The sequence below is a fragment of the Erythrolamprus reginae genome, chromosome 4, assembly GCF_031021105.1.
Source record: "Erythrolamprus reginae isolate rEryReg1 chromosome 4, rEryReg1.hap1, whole genome shotgun sequence".
Classification (NCBI taxonomy): domain Eukaryota; kingdom Metazoa; phylum Chordata; class Lepidosauria; order Squamata; family Dipsadidae; genus Erythrolamprus; species Erythrolamprus reginae.
Window position 1 is genome coordinate 84,584,551 of NC_091953.1, and position 23,075 is coordinate 84,607,625.

General features: G+C 43.4%; 1 protein-coding gene across 6 annotated transcripts in view; it reads right to left on the reverse strand.

Moving 5' to 3' along the window:
* FRMPD4 (FERM and PDZ domain containing 4) overlaps positions 1–23,075 on the reverse strand; it is a 295,945-nt gene that overhangs the window by 73,388 nt on the left and 199,482 nt on the right. Inside the window, exon 1 of one of the 6 annotated variants that reach the window (XM_070750810.1) lies at positions 3,269–3,307. The exons of the other annotated variants lie outside the window; for them this stretch is intronic. The gene's annotated coding sequence lies outside the window, so the exon portion shown is untranslated. Of the gene's footprint in view, positions 1–3,268; positions 3,308–23,075 lie in introns of those variants that run through there. 6 annotated transcript variants of the gene reach the window in all.

A 23,075-nucleotide genomic window follows, 5' to 3' on the forward strand; every position in this document is an offset into this window, starting at 1 on the left:
AGTTGGCCTTCTACAGGTCCCATCAACTAGACAATATCGTTTGGCAGCACCTAGGAGAAGAGCCTCTCTGTGGGAACCCCAGCCCTCTGGAATCAACTCCCCCTGGAGATTCATGTAGCCCCCACCCTCCTCGCCTTTCATAGGAGTCTGAAGACTCATTTATGCTGCCATTCCTGGGGTCATTAGACACTGCCCCCAGCCAACAAATGTATTGTGAGCTTGCTGATTGAATGGGTATGAGAGCATCTTAATTGTTTTTTGATGTTTATAGATTATTAATTTTAATTAATTGGATTTGGATGTACACTGCTGTTTATATGTTCTAAGCTGCCTCGAGTCCTCAAAGAAGGGCGGCATATAAATCCAATAAATAAAATAAATAAAATGACATTCCGTTCAAAAATTTAAATAGAGAAATTACGCACTTTTAGCTTACATTTATATTTGTTTTCACCAAGAACTCAGTACTTTTATTGTTTGCCTGTTTTTTCTTTATTAACATTTATAATAAAATATGCTATACAGTGGTACCTCAAGATACGAACCCCTCATCTTACGAACAACTCGAGATACGAACCCGGGGTTCAGAAAAAATTTGCCTCTTCTTACGAACTTTTTTCGTGTTACGAACGCCAAACCCGAACTTCCGGGTTCGGAGTTCGGGAGGCTGCTGGGAAGCCCCTCGGCTGTTTTAAAAGGTGACAGCCGGGCGGCGGGGCTTCCCAGCAGCCTCCGAACGCAGAACCCAGAAGTTCGGGTTTGGTTCGTAACACGAAAAAAGTTCGTAAGAAGAGGCAATTTTTTTCTAAACCGTTCGGAGGCTGCTGGGAAGCCGCGCGGCTGTTTTAAAAGGTGACAGCCGGGCGGTGGGGCTTCCCATCAGCCTCTGAACGCCGAACGCAGAAGTTTGGGTTTGGTGTTCGGCTTCTGGAGACGGCTGGGAAGCCGCCCGGCTGTTTTAAAAGGTCACAGCCGGGCTGGGGGGCTTCCCAGCAACCTCCCGAACTCCGAACTTTTGCCGAACTTCCGGGTTCGGGGGGTTGCTGGGAAGCCCCCCAGCCCGGCTGTCACCTTTTAAAACAGCCGCGTGGCTTTCCAGCAGCCTCCAAACGCCGAACGCGGAAGTTCGGGTTTGGCGTTCGGCTTCGGGAAGCTGCTGGGAAGCCGCCCGGCTGTTTTAAAAGGTCACAGCCAGGCTGGGGGGCTTCCCAGCAACCTCCCGAACCCCGAACTTTTGCCAAACTTCCGGGTTCGGGAGGTTGCTGGGAAGCCTCCCAGCCCGGCTGTCACCTTTTAAAACAGCTGTGCGGCTTTCCAGCAGCCTCCGAACCCTGAACCCGGAAGTTCGGCAAAAGTTCGGGGTTTGGGAGGTTGCTGGGGAGCCCCCCAGCCCGGCTGTGACCTTTTAAAACAGCCGGGCGGCTTCGCAGCCGTCTCCCGAAGCCGAACGCCAAACCCGAACTTCCGCGTTCGGCGGCTGCTGGGAAGCCCCGCCGCCCGGCTGTCACCTTTTAAAACAGCCTGGGGGCTGCTCGGCGGTCTCCCGAACGCCGAACCCGGAAGTTCGGGTTTGGCGTTCGGCGTTCGGGAGGTCGCTGAGAAGCCCCCAGGCTGTTTTAAAAGGTGACAGCCGGGCGGCAGCGTTTTTTTGCGGGGGTTTTTTTTTTGGTTGCACGGATTAATTGACTTTACATTGTTTCCTATGGGAAACAATGTTTCGTCTTATGAACCTTTCGTCTTACGAACCTCCCCCTGGAACCAATTAGGTTCTTAAGACGAGGTATGACTGTATTTATAAGCAGCAAATAAATTACGTGTTAACAAGGCTGTGTGCCTCCTGATCCTATCCTTGATTCTGTAATTAATTGTTATCACGGACATTCAAATACAGCTTTCTCCATGCTAGCATTCTCTGGATGTATGAACACTGGTCCCTGCAAAATGTTGGTTAAGGTGTTGAACTGTCACTGGAAGAACGCAGTCTTAACCCAACCTATTGTGGGAAGAAATATCTATTCAGTTCCAAGCAGAGAGAAAAACATTGGAAATATGGAGGCTGATTGGAAATATGGTTTACTGATGAACAGAACCACCTTTGTGATTCTGGTGCAGCTGACCACATGGAGTTGAGAGTGTGGGAGTTATTCTTTTCACTTGAGGTTTCTGTTCCTATGCAAGAACATGTATTCTCTTGGCTGTTGTCATACCGCCATGGGGCCATGTAGACGTTATATAGGGGTCATAGTTGGCTTTATAGACAAAGTAAAAATCTTATGTGTTCACCTGAGCTAAGTTGAAGTTTCAGCTGCTCTAAGGGTGATGCAATAATTCCTATTGTGGCTTAATGGCTTTTTCCTGTGTTGGATCTTGAGTGAGGACTAATCCTATCACTCTGCTTTTGTTCAGACTTCACTGTAGGGAATGTCAAAATATCCTCTCTTGAATGGATTTCTGCCTGCAGAGTTTGCTTTGCCTATGAATAGAGCTACCTAGATACTTGGCTTCTTTCAATAAGCTCTTTATCTCTTAATGCTGAATCTGCTGAGGGCTATTACAAAGGACTGTCTCTAAAAACATGTTTGTCCATTTCTCATTTAGCCTTTAAAAAAAATATATCCTCAAAATATTTAATTCTTCCAGGAGAGGGGTGGATGGTGACTTTCTGCAGTATCATACAGGATGGCTGGGAAACAAAAGGAAAGAAGTCAGTGCTATGTGTAACTGTCTTGAGCTTCTGAATAAGAGACAGGATACAAATTAGTCAAACAAACAATCCATAGGTGGAGATCAGCAATATGGAAAAAACAATATTAACAGGTAGATCTGTGCTCTCTTCTTTGGTCACATCAAGGAAAGGGAACCCTTTCCTTACAAAGGTTTGTGTGTGTGTACAATTATGTGTGTGTGTGTACAATTATGGCTTATTTTACAACTAAATATAAATTCTGCAAGTTCTCCATCAATACTTAAATCTTCTAAAATAACATCATTTTATAGTACCATATAAGTAAGGGCCATCTGGATGAGCATATGGCACAAGTGTAATTAAAAAATAATAAAGATTATCACGCATAAACATGCCAAAGGCTATATGACATGTATAAATCCACCTACAAAGGAACAGGAAAATAGAAACAAATCTACAACTATAAGCAAAGAAATACTGTTTATAATTCATAATACTGGGGGGGGGGGTTAACCAATACTTAGAATTAAAGCATATGTACAATAATTTTAATTCAGAGAGAAAAAAAGAGAGAGAGCTCACCCACACTATCTGAATTCTTTTCTCAAATGAACTTGAATAGAATTTGGAGATCTACCAGAGATTTCAAATTGCCTGTCAACTGAGAAACTGACATTTAACATTTAATTTTAAACAATTTTTGTGTATAACCTTGATTAACTATACAATTGTTCTTCAGGGGACAGTGATAATGGTTTGTAAACCAATAAAACTAAATAAAATTGTATCTGAATTGCTCTTTCTCAAATAGTTTATTTAAATTAAAGTTCAACTATTCATTTTCATTTTGACAAAATTATAACTGGGAATGCAGAACAGTATTACTTATTTACTTACTTACATACTTATTTATTTACTAACTTATTTGTTTATTTATTTAACAAGATTTGTATGCTGCCCAATTCTGCAAATAATTTATTCTCAAATAACTTTCTGATACAACTCTATGCTTAACTATTGTCTATACTTGATCACATATATACCATAGTGTTTTACTTCTGTGTTATTACATGTGTATGTGTAATATATCTGTCATATTATCAATAAATGTGTGCTATAAAAGTGAACTAAACTGAGAAAGCATTTTTCAATCTCACAAATATCCATCAGTAAACCCTATTGAAACAGAAACACAATACTGTACTGTATAGTGAAAATGAACAAACGACTAAAATGGTAGACCCTTTAAAGAATGTTTACAAAAGGACAGACAGTCTACCATTAATCCTGGATGAGGAGGCCGACCTGGCATGTATTGCTGAAACCTGGCTGGGCCCAGAGGGAGGAGTTCCTCTCTCTGAAATTTGCCCAGCCGGGTTTCAGATATGGCATCAACCTCGACCCCAGGGAAGGGGGGGAGGAGTGGCTATTATAGCCAGGGAGTGCCTTTGCCTACGTGGACTCCTTGCTCCAGAGATTGCGGGTTGCGAGTCTCTCTTGATGAAGTTGGACTTAGGGGTTCAGGTGGGCTTGTTTCTCACGTACCTGCCTCCCAGCTGCGTGTCAAAAGCCCTGCCTGTGCTGCTCAAGGAGGTAGCCGGGTTGGCGGTGGAGTTCCCCGGACTTATTGTCTTGGGGGACTTCAACCTGCCGTCACTCGGTGAAGCCTCTAGACTGGCACAGGAGTTCATGGCCACCATGACGGCCATGGACCTGACTCAAGTAATACAGGGTCTGACTCACAAGGGAGGACACGCACCCGACATGGTATTCCTCTCCGAGCAATTGAGTAATGGTCTGAGACTAAGGGGCTTAGAAGCATTGCCTTTGTCATGGTCAGACCATTTTCTACTACGGCTTGACTTCCTGGCTCCAATCCTTCCCCGCAGGGAGGCGGAACCAATTAAGATGTTCCGCCCCAGACGCCTAATGGACTCAGTGGGCTTTCAGACGGCGCTTGGGGTTATTCCAGATGCACTGGTCCACAGTTCGGCGGAGTCTCTTGCGGAGGCCTGGAACAAGGCTACAGCAGAGGCTCTTGACCGGATTGCACCTTTGCGACCTCTCCGTGGCGCCAGACCCCGTAGAGCTCCATGGTTCAACGAGGAGCTCCAGGAGTTGAAACGCCAGAAGAGACGTCTAGAGAAGCGATGGAGGAAGAGTAGGTCTGAATCTGATCGAACACTTGTAAGAGCTTTTATTAAGACTTACAAAGTGGCGCTCAAGGCGGCAAGATGCGCGTATCATGCCACCTTGATTGCATCAGCGGAATCCCACCCGGCTGCTCTGTTTAGGGTGACCCGCCTCCTTCTTAATCAGGGGGGAGTTGGGGAGCCCTTACAGAGCAGTGCCGAGGATTTTAACATGTTTTTCGCTGATAAAATCACTCAGATCCGGGCCGACCTCGACTCCAATTGGAAAACAGAGTCGACTGACAATGAGTCAGTCGAGGTGACTGGGGCCCGTACTTGTCCACCTGTCTGGGAAGAGTTTGATCTGGTGACACCTGATGAAGTGGACAAGGCCATTGGAGCTGTGAGTTCCGCCACCTGTTTACTGGATCCGTGTCCCTCCTGGCTGGTCTCGGCCAGCAGGGAGGTGACACGGAGCTGGGTCCAGGAGATTGTCAACGCTTCCTTGGGGAGGGGATCCTTTCCAACACCCTATAAAGAGGCGCTCGTGCGCCCCCTCCTCAAGAAGCCTTCCCTGGACCTAGCCGTACTTAATAACTATCGTCCAGTCTCCAACCTTCCCTTTATGGGGAAGGTTGTTAAGAAGGTGGTGGCACTCCAGCTCCAACGGTCCTTGGAAGAAGCCGATTATCTAGGTCCCCAGAAGTCGGGTTTCAGGCCCGGTTACAGCACGGAAACTGCTTTGGTTGCGTTGATGGATGATCTCTGGTGGGCCCGGGACAGGGGTTTATCCTCTGTCCTGGTGCTTCTTGACCTCTCAGCGGCTTTCGATACCATCGACCATGGTATCCTTCTGCGCCGGCTGGGGGGGTTGGGGGTAGGGGGCACTGGACGCCGGGAGAGGCGGGGGGCGAAAAGTCCTCGCCTCCCTGGCGCGCTCGGCGCTTCCCCCGCGCGCTCCGTCGACTCGGCCACGTGGGTTTGGCTCGGGGAGGTCTTCGGCATCGCCTGCCTGCCGGAAAGGAGGCGGGCGAAGGAGGGCGCAGCTCCGGCCGCTCGCCTCGGAGCCGGTCGGTCTCGCTGGCCGCTTGCAGCCGAGCCTCGGCAGGACTCGGTTGCTGGGACGAGCGCCTTTGCTGCCCAACTGCGCAGAGTGGCTCCTCCCCTCCAGACACACGCTTCCCCGACACGCGTCTGCGGCTCCACGCGTGCACCGAGGGAAATCCTTTGTGCCTTGCCGCCGAGCTCTCCCACCTGCTCGGCAGCCGCAAGCCTCTCCCTGCCACCGCGCTGCCGAGGGAACCGCCGCCAGGGCTGCTGCCATGCTGCCGAGCAGATCAGCTGCTGGACGGCCGAAGAAACCTTCCCTGGGTCTTCCCGACGTCATCGGCCTCCCCCCCGCAATACCCCCGTGTTTCCCCGAAAGTAAGACATACGTCTTACTTTCAGGGTACGGCTTATATTAGCCGACCCCCCTGAAACCCCCCATACGTCTTACAATCGGGGGTGTCTTACTATCGGGGAAACACGGTAGGTATGCCCATGTTTCACCAATACTCCGCAGTCTGCATTGGTTGCCGATCAATTTCCGGTCACAATTCAAAGTGTTTGTTATGACCTTTAAAGCCCTTCATGGCACTGGACCAGAATATCTCCGAGACCGCCTTCTGCCGCACGAATCCCAGCAACCGATTAGGTCCCACAGAGTGGGCCTTCTCCGGGTCCCGTCAACTAAACAATGTCGGTTGGCGGGCCCCAGGGGAAGAGCCTTCTCCGTGGCGCCCCCGACTCTCTGGAACCAACTCCCCCCAGAGATTAGAACTGCCCCTACTCTCCTTGCCTTTCGTAAGCTCCTTAAAACCCACCTTTGTCGTCAGGCATGGGGGAACTGAGACATCTCCCCCGGGCATATACAATTTATGCATGGTATGTTTGTGTGTATGTTTGCTTAGTAAATGGGTTTTTTAAAAAATATTTTAAACTATAATTTAGATTTGTCATGAATTGTTGTATTCTGTTGTGAGCCGCCCCGAGTCTGCGGAGAGGGGCGGTATACAAATCTAAATAATAAAATAAAAATAAATAAATAAGATATGGTAGGCCCATCAGATTTTTATTTGTAAGAAATCCGACAGATCTTTAACTCATATAATCTGGTCTTGTTCAAATGTGATCTAATTTTGGTTTCAGGTTGCTATATTAATGAATTTTGGGGAATAGACACATTGCAGTATCTGGAAATTCACATGATATTGAAGTATACTTTTAAAACATGGTATTGTTTATTTCATACTAATGTTTACCTTTTTGGGCATGGAAAATAATATTATTTCAAATAATTGGAAACAAACTCCTGATAAAAAGGATTGTATCCAGAATAAGAGATTGTTATCTATTTGTAAAATGTCTTTATATTCGAAAAAAGAGAAGATGAAACAGTATGTTTGTGTCACTGAAGTTTGAGAAGCGTACAATCAACTATATTTCTGTAATAATGCACTCAAGCAACTTTTGCTAGATAAGCCAATATTCCACTGTGCAGAAAAGAAACATTATTAAAGGGTAAGTAAATTTTGGATTATGCTTTATGCAACCAATTTCTATTGATTGAAGAAGAATTGAAATGTATAAACTATTGTTTGTTTTATATTTTTCTATGCACTTTTTATCCTTTTACCATCGTGAAATCAGAGCTTCCAGCCTTTGGCATAACAAAGAAAGACATTGTTATTCAGGTAAAAAAGAAAAGCAAAGGCTGATGACTACATAATAAATAAAAATGATTAATTATGATCATAAACCAGCAGAAGTCAACATAAATCTGTATAATTAACAATTAGAACTACTATCCTTCATGTCTAATAGTATCAAAAACTAATTTTAAGACAAAAACATAAAAATGATGCAACATAAAGTATTAAATGCATGTATTTATTAATTGAATTTGTATACCATCACTAGGTGACTAGTAAGTTAAACATAAAATTAAAATTAAAATAAAAATAAAGTTAACATTAATTGATGGGTAAGATCACAACTTAGAAATGCAGCCCTAGTTGGAAACTTAGGAAATAACAGAATAAAGAGAAGAATTGGAAGGGACCTTGGAGGTCCAACTCCCTGCTCAATCAGGAAAATTCTATATTATTTCAGACAAATGGTCGTCCGATCAATCTCTTCTTTCAAATCTCTAGTGTTGGAATATCCATAACTTCTGGAGGCAAGTTTTTCCACTGATTAATTGCCACGAAATTAATAAGCTGTATATCAAATTTGCTTCTAGCCAATACTTAGCATGACATAACATGATTACAAAAGGTTAGAAGAATAGGCTGAAAAGACCAACATTCCCTTACCAAGCAAAATGCAAGAAAATAAGGAAAATATCTAGAACACAATTACTGAAGAATTCATGACTTGAAAGTAGCACTTTGAGAAGGAGTTGGGTGAAATTACTGATTACAAGTTGCCTCTGAGGCAGCAGTATGAGCCAGCTGCTAAAAAGAATAGCACTATTCTGGGCTGCATTATAAAAGAAAATATTACAGAATATTGACAGGTTTTAAAAGGCTCAAAGGAGGGTAATGTAGATGGTATACTCAGGTTCCAACTGACTGCTGCTACTGATGCTGATGCGGGCATAGTTCTGGGTGATCGGCAGGCACAAGCATGTGTCAGAGCAAGATTTGGCTTCTGCACATGCGCAGGAAGCAAATACTGCAAGAAGACCCACAGGAATGTAAGATTTTGGCAATTTTCCCCCCATGCATGCGCAGAAGCAAAAAATAGCCAAAATCTTATGCTTGCACATGTCCTCTATCAAGATTTTGCTTCCTGCACATGCACAGAAGCCAAATCTTGCTCCAACACGCACATGCGTCCACCAGTCACCCGGAGCTGCACATGCAGCTCCATTTCCGCTACCGGTGTGCTGTCCCCACTCCCCGCTGTTCAGGTAGGAACCCAATACTGGGTATACTCTATTAGGATAGCCAATGGAACTTGGGTTATTCAAACAGAAATTAAAAATAATTATGGGAAGTCATGATTTTATTGGTTAGATATACAAAAGGATACTCAAATGTTCAGAAATTATTTTCCACTAGGCCCCAAAATAGGATCAGAAATAATGGGCATAAATTGCAGTTATCTAAAATTTGTTTAAATGTAAGAGAGATTATAAACATTATCCTCTTTTGAGATCTGCATGACCTGCATAATCTTTAAACCTTAGCTCCCCACTAATAGGCCTTGGGTTTGATGGTCAGATGGGCTTCAGGAGTTTGACAGGTGTGTGTAGAGTTTTGCTCCGTGAGTAGATTGGGTTTTTAGTATCTTTTGCTGTTTTAATTTTGTAAAATCACACAGAGTTTACTGGAATAAGTTGGCTATAAATTCAACAAAGAAAAAAGGTACAATTCAGCTTTTAAAAATTTGGATTGGACTATGCACCTTCTGTGCTAATGCAGGGAGGCGGAACCAATTAGGTGGTTTCACCCCAGACGCCTAATGGACCCAGAGGGCTTTCAGAGGGCGCTTGGGGTTATACCAGATTCACTTGTCCACAGTTCAGCAGAGTCTCTTGCCGTGGCCTGGAATAGGGCTGCAATGGAGGCTCTTGACCAGATTGCACCGTTGCGACCTCTCTGTGGCACTAGACCCTGGAGGGCTCCGTGGTTTACCGAGGAACTCTGGGAGTTGAAACGCCAGAAGAGATGTCTAGAGAAGCGATGGAGGAAAAGTAAATCCGAGTCCGATCGAACACTTGTAAGAGCTCACATTAAGACTTACAAAGTGGCACTCAAGGCGGCAAGATGCGCATATCATGCCACCTCGATTGCATCAGCGGAATCTCACCCGGCCACTCTGTTTAGGGTGACCCGCTCCCTCCTTAATCAGGGGGGAGTTGGGGAGCCCTTGCAGAGCAGTGCCGAGGAGTTTAACACATTTTTCGCTGATAAAATCGCTCGGATCCGGGCGGACCTTGATTCCAATTGGATAACAGAGTCGACTGACAACAAGTCAGTCGAGGTGACTGGGGCTCATCTTTATCCACCTGTCTGGGAGGAGTTTGACCTGGTGACACCTAATGAAGTGGACAAGGCCATTGGGGCTGTGAGTTCCGCCACCTGTTTATTGTTTGCTGTATCTGTGTCCCTCTTGGCTGGCTTGGCCAGCAGGGTGGTGACACAGAGCTGGGTCCAGGAGATTGTCAACGCTTCTTTGGGGAGGGATCCTTCCCGGCTCCCTACAAGGAGGCACTTGTGCTCCCCCTCCTCAAGAAGCCTTCCCTGGACCCAGCCGTACTTAATAACTATTGTCCAGTCTCCAATCTTCCCTTTATGGGGAAGGTTGTCAAGAAGGTGGTGTCACTCCAGCTCCAGTGGTCCTTGGAAGAAGCCGATTATCTAGGCCCTCAACAGTTGGGATTCAGGCTTGGCTACAGCACAGAAACTGCTTTGGTCACGCTGATGGATGATCTCTGGCGGGGACTGCCCTCTGTCCTGGTGCTTCTTGACCTCTCAACAGTTTTTGATACCACCGACCATGGTATCCTTTTGCGCCGGCTGGAGGGGTTGGGAGTGGGCTGGAGGGGTTGGGAGTGGGAGGCACTGTACTGCAGTGATTCTCCTCCTACTTCTCCGGTCGGTCGCAGTTGGTGTTAGTGGGGGGTCAGAGGTCGACCTTGAGGTCTCTCCCTTGTGGAGTGCCTCAGGGGTCGATTCTCTCCCCCCTGCTATTTAATATCTACATGAAATGCTGGGTGAGATCATCCAAGGGCATGGGGTGAGGTATCATCTGTACGCTGATGATACCTAGCTGTACATCTCCATCACATGTCCAGTCAGTGAAGCAGTGGAAGTGATGTGTCGGTGCCTGGAGGCTGTTAGGGTCTGGATGGGTGTCAACAGGCTCAAACTCAAACCTGACAAGACGGAGTGGGTTTTGCCGCCCAAGGACAATTCTATCTGTCCATCCATAACCCTGGGGGGGATTACTGACTCCCTCAGAGAGAGTTCGCAACTTGGGCATCCTCCTCGATCCACAGCTAACATTAGAGCACCATCTGTCGGCTGTGGCGAGGAGGGCATTTGCCTAGGTTCGCCTGGTACACCAGTTGCGGCCCTATTTGGACCGCTCACAGTCACTCATGTCCTCATCACCTCGCATGCTTACTGTAACACTTTCTACATGTGGCTACCTTTGATTACTGTAACACTCTCTTCATGTGGCTACCTTTGAAAAGTGTTCGGAAACTTCAGATCATGCAGAATGCGGCTGCGAGAGCAATCATGGGCCTCCTCAAATATGCCCATGTCTCATCAACACTCCGCAGCCTGCATTGGTTGCCGATCAGTTTCCAGTCACAATTCAAAGTGTTGGTTATGACCTATAAATCCCTACATGGCATAAAACCAGAATACTTTTGGGACCGCCTTCTGCCGCATGAATCCCAGCGACCGGTTAGGTCCCACAGAGTTGGCCTTCTCCGGGTCCCGTTGACTAAACAATGCCGTCTGGCAGGAACAAGGGGAAGAGCCTTCTCTGTGGCGGCCCCAGCCCTCTGGAATCAACTCCCCCCAGAAATCAGAACTGCCCCCACCCTCCTTGCCTTTCGCAAGCTCCTAAAACCCACCTATGTCGCCAGGCTTGAGGAAGTTGATATTCCCCTTAGCTACTATGATTTATGTATGGTTTGCTTGGGTTGTGTGATTAATTTTTATGATAAGGGTTTTAATCTGTTTTTTTAATATTGGATTTGTACATTGTGTATTGTGTTGTGAGCTGCCCCGAGTCTTCGGAGAGGGGCGGCATACAAATCTAATAAATTATTATTATTATTATTATTATTATTATTATTATTATTATTATTTGTTTTGAATTATTTGAGGGCAATAGCTATGCCACCATTTTCCTTTATTTGCAATAATTTAAGGATGGCCAATGGAGTTCTCTAAATACTTGGAATAATAAAGGAGGCATGAGATGTTCTATTTCAGAAAGGGTGAAAAACCTTCCAATTTCTCTTTTGGCTTCCGAGGGTAAAAATCTGTATTTCTATCCTACAAAGTCATTTATGCAGAAGTTAAATAATAATGGGATAGAGATGTAGTCCTCATTTTTGTTGATATAGAGAACATTAAATGACTGTGAAGGTTATATCTGACCTTCAACTTTATATCTTCATGAAGAATAAAAAATATATGCAAATGAACATAGCCATGCATGCAAAAATAGCTTGCTGGACTTTACATAAATGGCTACATAGATATTGCAAAAATATCATGACATTCATAGGACCAAAGCTGGTTTTTACAATTTCAACTATATACATTTATTATTCATATAATTTATTAGGGCAAAGCATTTTAATTCACTGAATTGGGTCTGGTTTGAATTATATTAGTGGTGGGTTGCTGCCAGTTTGGGTCGCTTCGCCCGAACCGGTGGCGATGGCTGGCTGACAATGCCCACGAACTGATCCTCCGGTTGTCACAGCTGGCAAAGAACCCTTTGTGCATGCGCAAAGGCTTCTACGCGTGCAGGTAATTTCCTCAACATGATGTGCATGCGCACTTCTGATGCAATGTAAAACGGTAGGGAAGGTAAGTGAAACCCATCCGAATCATATCTAGAGAAGATCCAAAGGAATAAATGGGGCAAGGTAGATTAACATGTCTTTGGCTTGGATGTATTTCTGTTCTGTCATTTTCCTTCTTGTTTTCTTATATTTCTGTCTCACTGCAGTCTAAATTGTCACTCATTATACACATTAGCAAAGCAATCCCATATTAGTAGGGTGTAGATGTAAATCTCCACTGGTTTCATGATACATATCCAAATCTAATTGATGCAAATTCACATTCATATTTAGGGTCTTGTCACCTCATTTTTTCTTTTAAATAAAATTTATGTATTTTGCAAATTGTACAGATGAACAAGAAATACAAAATGCGGCACTGTGGTATTTTACTTAGAAATGGGTCAGCACTTTATTTTTACAGATCTATGACTCAGACAAGTGAATTCTGATAACATCAAAATCAGGAGTGCTTTGTGAAATTCAAACACATCTAAATATACATGTTTTTCCTAGTCACCTGAATATGCTACAGGGAACTGGAGTGCTACGTACACTCAGTTGGTGCTCCCAAGCTGCTTCTGTTCTGTTTGTCTTCCAAAACCCTTTCTTCCCTAATCCTTCAGGCCATTTCAACAATGCCAATGTAATTCTCAGTAAAACAAGAGTTGTGCCAACCCTGCTGAAAATACTTAATTTGCTTTTTAAATCATAATGCAAATGCTTGCCCCCCCCCCTGCCTAGAGCTCACATGAGCGAGGCAAAAAGAAAAGCAAAAGGAAGAACAATTAATCGTTTCTGTCAGTATAAGGGAATTGCAGCAATGTTTTGATCAGCCTGTTTGAAGCACAAAGTTAAAGGAGCATTTATGATTCATAGCAGGCAGTTTCTCTGCAGTAAAATTAGCCATTCATCCCCATTCTTTTGTATATAAAGGATAAAACAGGTTACAGTTGAACTATATGCCTCTACTGTCTTTTTAAAGTAAATAATTTGGAATACTAGACTACACTGAGAACAACAGCAAAGCACTATCCATCTCACTTTGTTTTAATGATAAAATGAATATATTCCTTTATAAAAGAGATAAAAGAAATAACGTCCAAGGAAAGTATTTGTGATTGTGTTTATGGCTAGATTTTAACATTCCACCGAAAAATAATTTGATACTCTTAGCATTTATTGCTCCTCTATTTTTGATTTCTTAGCCAATTGCTTGTACTTCATTTGTTGGAAGAACATCTTATTTTCCAGAGTGCTATGTTTTTTGGTATTAGTTAGATTGCTCTGCTGTTCTGAGAGAAAAGCATTCTCAATACACGTGTGTAGTTTTGGCCAAGTTAAAACCACTTCTGACCTTGGCTGGTCAATTTTAGTTATGTCTGATTAGAAATTGGAATTCAAAGTTCATCATTTTAAGTAAACCATGCCCACAGGCAGAAGGTGCTAAGGCTGCCTTTGGACTTTGGGCATAGGAACAGTCTACAAACAATGAAAATGGATGCTCAACTAGAAGAACTGCTTATTGAATTCAATAATTTGCATTGGGATATCATTGTATAATGTGAAATATGACAAAAAGTTAGTTAAACCTGATCATTTTTTCATTAAATCATTAATTTAATTAGAAATGTTTGACTGTACCAAGTGGTTTTCCGGTGGTGCTATAGATGTAGCAGATTGAAGGATGTTTTGTACTATTTGTTCATTTTAGTCCATAATGTTCATCTCTTCTAAATCTTGCACTAGAGCAACATTGGCAGATTAATACTGTATAAGAAAAACCTGTTCTCCTCTAACATTTTTGTTTTTTTGTTTTTTAACTTTGTCATTTTCATATGCTCTTTTTGAAGTCTATCTTCACTTTAACTTGAACCATTCTATGCTCATTTTCAACATTAAAACTATTGTTGACAATATGAATTGCAAAATACGGTTTTATCACTTGACATAATATAGTTATTTCACTTGGGTACCCAGATGGACTCATCCATGTCCATTTCTGCTAATTTTTTTCTTGTAAAATGATTTCATGATACAGTATAAAGTTTCTGTCCTTCAGCAAAATCTACTAGTCTGTTACCTCTATTATCTTGTTCACCACTTCCATAATTGCCAGTCACTTTTTCTCCAGGTATTGTGCTTCCTATTCTTGCATTAAAGCCACCCATTAGTGTTTCGTATTGATATTTTATTTATTTATTTATTTATTTATTTTATTTTTATTTATTTATTTTGTCCAATACACAATAATATACAATGAAGTTTATAGAGATATAGTAGAGAAGATATAGGAGATATAGGAGAGACAATAGGACAGGGGACGGAAGGCACTAGGCCACATTGTAAAACTCTTTGACTTCATCATTACTAAAATTATTGTTGATGCGTAAGTTTGGATGGTTTGTGATGCATTGGGCTACTGTGTCTAAAATTTTGCTACAGAATCTTTCAGCTTTTGGTCGATGGAAAAACCAACTCTACCACATCATCCATTTTCAGTACCTCTAGTGTAGAGTGAATGCCCAGTCCTATCAAGTTCACTTAATCTTTTACCTTTTCATCATAAGCCTTCCATTCATGGAGTGTCAGTATCTTTATCTGTTGCAGAGGTGTGCTCCTACTGGTTCCAACTGGTTCTATAGAATAGACAGTAATTTGGTGGCCTGGGTCACTGTAACTGGCAGCAACCCAGGCCTGCTGCATCCTCAAGCCGGTTCTCTCAGCAGCCTCATTGGCGCCGCCATGTTGTTTTTTGTTTCTGTGCATGCGCAGAAGCATTTTTATAGTGCTGCATGTGCAAAGTGAGCAAGCCTGCATGGCTCATCCCTAAGCCAACCAGCAATAACACAATCCAGAACCCATCCTGATCTGTTGACAATCAACTTTTTGTGCAGTAGCAACCACATTTTTCCAAACACTGTTCAGAGAGGTGTGCTGTTTTCCTTCATTGTAAATCTCCTGTTTAAGAAGGGTCCATAAGTTCTCAATATGGTTTAGGTCAGGCGAGGAAGGGGGCATCTCATTATTCTTTAATCTGTAAGGTCTTCACTGGCTAGCCATGCAGTGGAGTATTTCAATGCATGCAATGAAGCATTGTGCACTCAGTGTATACCTTGACCAACAGATCTCAATGGAAGGTGATGCAATAAAGGAAATGTAACGTTGCATTAAATATGGTTGGCAGGCATCTGACAAGTTAAGCATAATTTTCAAGAACAATCTCCCCCTATGCCTGAAAAGAAAAGTTTCCCATCAGTGTAGGCTACCTGCTCTAAAATATGCCAGTGAAACATGGACACTAACCTCATGATCGATACAAAAGCTAAAAGTGTCACAAAGAGCCACGGAAAGATTCATGTTTGGTATTACAAGAGAAGATAGAAAGAACCCACGTGGCTTAGAGAACAAATGAAAGTATACAATATCATCAAGAGAGTAAAATAATTGAAATGGAAATAGGCTAGTCACATAACAAGAAGAATCGATGGCATGTGGACCAAGGCAGTCATAGAAATGATCCTGCTTGATAAAAAGCATCCACAAAAGAGACCTAAAACAAGATGGATCAATATATCAGCAAATACTATATTCTGGGCCAATTGGCAAAAGAAAGCTCAGGATCATATTGCTTGGAAACATGTGGAAGAGATCTTCATCCTGCACTAGACAATGGCTATGATGATGATGATGATGATGATGATGATGATGATGATACACATGTATAGCCAATCCAATCTTCAATTTATACCTTGGGAGCAATATTGTACAGAAAGTGGTAGGATAGAAGATACAAAGGCCCTTGAGAATTCTTTCCCGTTTGGGTTAGGTCAGAATATGGAAGAAGAATTACATTTGTCACTGTGTAGCAGAAATTGGATGGAGGAAATGCATAGTTCCTTATCTTGCTAGATATTTCAGAAACACCCAAAACTACTAATATGGTATTCTTGCTTAAGAAGTCTAGGGATCAGTAGTTTTCTTCAATAGTTAATTCCTTCTTACTTGAGTGGGTCCAATCTGGGTTGCAGGAAGAGAAATTGAGTTATTGGAATATAAAATGCCACATAGCACTTGCCCATTCTCTTTAATATCTACATAAAGATGTCATTTGTGGGTTCTGGATGCGATGACAGCAATATGCAGAATATAGCATATCTTTACTCTGGGTCATGCAGAATATGTGGTAGAAATCAAATTACAGAATTAGATTGGATTGAAATTGAATCATTTGAGAGCAACAGAAACGTTGATGTTTTTTACATATGCTTCATTTTATATCGTTCCTGGGCCCTCTGACTGTGTCTTGCAAGGTTTAGCCTACAAAAATAAGGCGGCAACTGTATGTATTCTTTATAGATCTCAAATATCCACATCACTTCTATCCCCAGCAATCTAAAACTAATAGAGTTATCAGTGCATATAACATAGATGTTTGGGCAGGTAAGAATATCAACCGTGCTGTCACACAAAATCAAGCTTTTAATAGTAAGTGCCAGACCATGTGCACTAATCAAACAGGTGGTTAAGGAAGTAGGAGAACACAGGCACAACATTGGTTATGTAGAAAGTAAACACAGGGTCAACCAAAAAGGAGTCAAATGTCTATACACTAATGCAGAATATGCGGAATAAATAGGGTGAATAGAAATTCAAATACATGAAGGCCGGCATAGTTCCCTGTAAGCTGCGCAGCGCGCTATAGCGCAGGCAAATTTTAACAACAGCCCAGAGTTTTCCAAGCTGGCACGGAGCAGGTTTCTCCCTGACAGACAGCTGATCCGCCCTTCCCAAGCTGTTGGTGGGAGAGAAAGCCCCGGCTTCCTGGGCTCTGCTGTCGGCTGCACCCATCTCCTCCCATGCCCTTCCACTTCCCCTCGGCGTCGGAGGAGGCGTTGGCCTACTCCCCAGCCGCCGTGCTGGGAGCTGCCCCCTGGAGCTGGGGGCAACGGGCCCTGAATCGGCCTACTCTGCCTCCTCCCCCGCGCCGTGCAGGCTAGCAAAGCATCAAGGCTTCTGAGGTGAGCTGCGCGGTGGCGGTGGGAGGCAGAGCCAAGGGGAGGGCATGCCGGCCAGCAAAGCCAAGCAGCACACTTTTCAAATGTGCTGCTTTCCTGCACCTCTTTCCTGGGCAGGGGGAGGGAAGAAGGTGGCCGCCTCCCCCCACCCCGCCCAGGAAAGAGGTGCAGGAAAGCAGCACATTTGAAAAGCGTGCTGCTTTCCCAGAAAGTAGGCTTTGAACCCTGTGCTGGTCAGCAAAGCTGGCTGCCCGCCAGCCCAATGTCCGTCCGTGTGTGTGTGCGGGGGGGGGGCAATCCGCCAGCCTGATGTCCGTCTGTGTATGTGTGGGGGTGAATCCGCCGGCCACGCCGCCAGCCTGATATCCGTCCATGTGGGGGGGGGGAATCCGCCGGCCAAGCCACCAGCCTGATGTCCGTCTGTGAGGGGGGGTGAATCTGCTGGCCACACCGCCAGCTTGATGTCCATCCATGCAGGGGGGCGAATCCGCCAGCCACGCCACTAGCCTGATGTCCGTCTGTGAGGGGGGGTGAATCTGCTGGCCATGCCGCCAGCCTGATATCCGTCCGTGCGGGGGGGATGAATCCGCCAGTCACGCCGCCAGCCTGATGTCCGTCTGTGCGGGGGGGTTCTCTTTCTTTCTCTCGAGCTGGCGGTGTGGCCGATGGATTCGCCCCCCCCCCCGCACAGACGGACATTTCGAGAAAGCAGCGCGCTTTTCAAATTCGCTGCTTTCCTGCACCTCTTTCCTGGGCGGGGGGGGAAGAAGGTGGCAGGAAAGAGGTGCAGGAAAGCAGTGAATTTGAAAAGCGCGCCGCCAGCCCGAATTTGAAAAGTGCGCTGCTTTCCCGGAATGCCCATACGTGCTGGGGGTGGGCCAATCCGCCGGCCGCCCCGCTAGCCCGATGTCCGTCCGTGCGGGAGGGCGCGAATCTGCCAGCCACACCGCCAGCCTGATGTTCGTCCGTGCGGGGGGGGGCCAATCTGCCGGCCATGCCGCCAACTCGATAAGAAAGAGGGAATGAAGGAGGGAGAGAAAGAGAGAGATATATATAAAGAATAGAGAGAAAGAGGGAGGGAGGGAAAGAGAAAGAGGGAATGAAGGAGGGAGAAAAAGAGAGATGTATAAAGGATAGAGAGAGAGGGAGGGAGAGAGAGAAAGGAAAGAGAAAGAAAAGGAGGGAGAGATAGAGGGAATGAAGGAGGAAGAGAAACAAAGAAAGAGTGAGAGATATAAAGGATAGAGAGAAAGAGGGAGGGAGAGAAAGGGAGGGAGGGAAAGAAGGAGGGAGAGAAAGAAAGAGATATAAATGATAGATAGAAAGAGGGAGGAAGAGAAAGGAAAAAGAAAAGGAGGGAGAGAAAGAGGGAATGGAGGAAGAGAAACAAAGAAAGAGTGAGAGATATAAAGGATAGAGAGAAAGGGAGGGAGGGAAAGAGAAAGAGGGAATGAAGGAGGGAGAGAAAGAAAGAGAGAGATATAAAGGATAGAGAGAAAGAGGGAGAGAAAGGAAAGAGAGAGAAAATGAGGGAGAGAAAGGGAATGAAGGAGGGAAAGAAAGAGTGACATATAGAAAGGATAGAGAGAAAGAGGGAGGGAGAGAAAGGGAGGGAGAAAAAGAGGGAATGATGGAGGGAGAAAGAAAGAGAGATATATAAAGGATAGAGAGGAAGAGGGAGGGAGAGAACGGAAAGAGAAAGGGAGGGAGAGAAAGGAAAGAGATGAGAGAGGAAGGAGGAGAGAGAAAGGAGGGGGAGCGAATTATGGATGTCAGAACTCGCGTGCGCCTGATAGTGTGCGCTCACACTTTATTTATTTAGTTAGTTAGTTATTTATTTAGACTTATTATGCCACCCAGTCCCAAAAGGACTGCTGCTCAGACACTATACCTTTCCGCCTACACCGGAAAAAAATTAGAGGGAACACTGAAGGCCGGTATGATATTGTTGCCATTATAGAAACTTGGTGGGATGAAACCCATAAAGGGAACATACAGCTAGAGAAATTTAAATTATTTTAAAGAAACAGACCAAATAAAAAAGTAGGTGGTGTTACACTGTATATAAGAAGAAACAACATTTCTACAAAAATAGAGCATAACGATGAAAATTGTCTTGAATGCATTTGGGTCAATATAAAATCAGAAAAATGACATTGCCATAGGTGTATACTATAGGCCACTTAACCAAACACGAGAAATAGATAAACTATTTGCTAGTCAGGTAACAAAAGAACATAAGAACATAAGAAGAGCCATGCTGAATTAGGCCAAAGCCCATCAAGTCCAGCATTCTGTGTCACACAGTGGCCCACCAATTGTACATGGGGATCTTGAGCAGAAAGAGAAGGCAAAACCCTCCCTTTCCCTTGACCCTCAACAAATGGTACTCAAGGGAATCCTGCCTGCCTCAACCAACATAGAGGTGGCACATGGACATCCATTTCAATAGCCACCGATATACTTGGCATCCATGAATCTGTCTAATCCTGCCTTGAAGCTATCAAGGCTGACAGCTGTCACAACCTCTTCTGGAAGTGAATTCCACAAACGAACAACCCATTGGGTGAAGAAATAGTTCCCCTTATTTGTCCTTGCTTTCTTACCTATGAGCTTTAGGGAGTGCCCCCTCGTCCTAGTATTGTGTGATAGAGAAAAGAATTTTTCTCTATCCACCTTTTGTATCCCATGTATGATTCTATACACTTCAATCAAGTCACCCCTTAAACACCATTTTTTAAGGCTGAAGAGACCAGGGCGTTGCAACCTGGCTTCATAAGGGAGGTACTCCATTTCCTTGTTGCCCTTTTTTGCACCTTTTCCAGTTCCATTATATCCTTCTTGAGGTGAGGTGAGGTGATCAGAACTGTACACAGTACTCCAAGTGTGGTCTCACCATCGATTTGTACAGAGGCAATACAACACTTCCTGACCTATTTTCGATTCCCTTCCTAATCATGCCAAGCATGGAATTTGCTTTTTTTACTGTTGCTGCACACTGGGTTGACATCTTCATTGAGCTGTCCACCAAAATCCCAAGATCCCTTTCTTGGGTTGTCTCAGAAAGCTTGGTCCCCATCAGTTGGAAGGTATAATTGGGATTCTTTGCCGTTATATGTTTAGGTTAAAATGCATTTGCCACTTTGTTGCCCACTCACTCAATTTCAAGAGATCCTTCTGGAGCTCCCGACAATCAGTTTCACTTTTCACTACCCGGAACAATTTAGTGTCGTCAGCAAACTTTGCTACCTCACTATTTACTTCTACATCTAGATCATTAATGAATACATTAAAAAGCAAAGGTCCCAAAACTGAACCTTGGGGTACATCACTTCTCACTTCTTTCCATCCAAAGGATTGTTCATTTATTGCCACCCTTTGCTTCCTACAATTTAGCCAGTTACCAATCCAGGACAAGACTTGTCCTCTAATTCCATGGCTGAAGAGCTTTTTTAGGAGCCTTTGGTGAGGGACTTTGTCAAAAGCCTTTTGAAAGTTAATATATACAATATCAACTGGGTCCCCTTTATCTATGCATTTATTTACACCCTCAAAGAATTCTAGCAAGTTAGTAAGACATGATTTGCCTTTGCAGAAACCATGTTGATTTTCTTTCAGCAATGCCTGTTTTTCTATGTGCCCAGGAATTTTATCTTTAATAATGGTTTCCATCACTTTTCCTGGAACTGAGGTTAAACTGACTGGTCTATAATTTACTGGATCACCTCTGGATCCTTTCTTGAAGATCGGGGTTACATTTGCCTCCCTCCAATCCTCAGGTACAGTGCCTGATCTTAGAGAGAGATTATATATTTCAGCTAGAAGTTCAGCAATTTCCTTGAGAACTCTAGGGTGGATGCTATCTGGACCTGGTGATTTGTTGACATTTAGTTTAAAAAGGCATGCAAGAACATCTTCCTTGTTTATCTCTATCTGGTTTAATTCCTCTAATTCCCTCCCTGAGAAAACTAATTCAGTGGCAGGCAAATGCTCTCTATCTCTTCAGTGAAAACGAAGGCAAAGAAGTCATTTAGCCTCTCAGCAATCTCCTTGTCTTCTCTGATTATCCCCTTCTGACCATTGTCATCGAGTGGCCCAACTGTTTTTCTGGTTGGGCTCCTGCTTCTGATTTACTTAAAAAGGTTTTGTTATTATTTTTAATATTCTTTGGTATATGCTCCTCAAAATCTCTCTTGGCTTTCCTGACTATTGGCCTTGCATTTGGTCTGTCAGAGTTTGTGATCCTTTCTGTTCTCCTCGGTAGGAAGCGCCTTCCATTTCTTAAATGAGTTTTTCTTCTTTCCAATAACCTCCTTTACCTCATTCATAAGCCATACTGGTATCCTCTTGGACTTTCCAGTCTTCTTTATTCTTTTAGGAATGCATTTGAGTTGAGCCTGTTGTAACATATTTTTAAATAGTTTCCAAGCATTTTGGAGGGATTTGACTTTTTTAACTTGTTTAATTTTTATTTTTATTTTACTTTTAACAAGTTAAAAAAGTTAAAAAAGTAGATATTAAAAGTATTTGGATATCAAATCATGCCCCACTATTGGCAGAATTGGAAATAGGTCAGGAATGTAATCAAAGAATTTGGAGATATAATGCAGTTGTAACTGCTAGGGAACAAGATAAAGAGAAATTGCAAACAGAGTTATCTGAATATTTTAGAATTAATGATGTGGGTGGTATTAAACAATCAATTGTGTGGGATGCATGTAAGGCTTTCATGAGGGGACAATGCATATGTATGGAAGCAGATATTAGGAAGAGGTGGGGTAGAGAGAGGGAAAGGAAGATAAGGGAAATAGATTTGATACAAGAGCAGTCAAGATTAACTAAAAGTAGAGATTGGAATAGTTTATTGAAATTGAAAAACAAACAACTGATGGTGTATGATGAGATCAAATGGAACAAGATGAGAATGATGATGCGACAAAAAATGCAGAGCTGGGGGACAAGATCAATGCAGCAAATGGCGAGATATCTGAAGAAGAGGAAAGAAAAATCATGTATTTTAGCATTGAGGGACACTAGTGGAGTGGTTAGATATGGTAATGAGCAGTTATTATGGAAATATTATGAAGATTTGTATAAAGAGGAGCAAGTGAAGATAGGAGTCCTCAAGGTTGGGAAAATAGTAAGTGAAGAAGATAAACAAATTTTGAACGCAGAAATTACACAAGATGAAATTGCTAGAGTAATTAAAGGGTTAAAACAAGCCAAAGCACCGGGCCCAGATGTGTTTACAGGGGAATTTTATAAAACTTATGTGAATGTATTGTTGCCACATTTGGGGAAACTGTTCAGTAATATATTGTTAAATCGTGATATCCCGCAGACATGGAAGCTTTCAGAAATTGTTACCATTCCGAAGATGGGTCGAGATTTAAGAGAGCCTGGGTCTTACCGTTCGATCAGTTTGGCAAATCAGGATTATAAAATATTTATGAAAATATTGGCAAATAGATTAGAAAATATTTTACCAAAAATAATTGAAGAGGATCAATATGGATTCTTGAAGGAAAGGAAAATAAGCGAACCAATTAGAAATGTAATGAATGTGATGTACCATGCTACCGCTACTAAAAGGAAATTGGGAATTTTGAAATTAGACGTCTATAAAGCGTTCGATAAAGTTAACCATAGCTATTTAT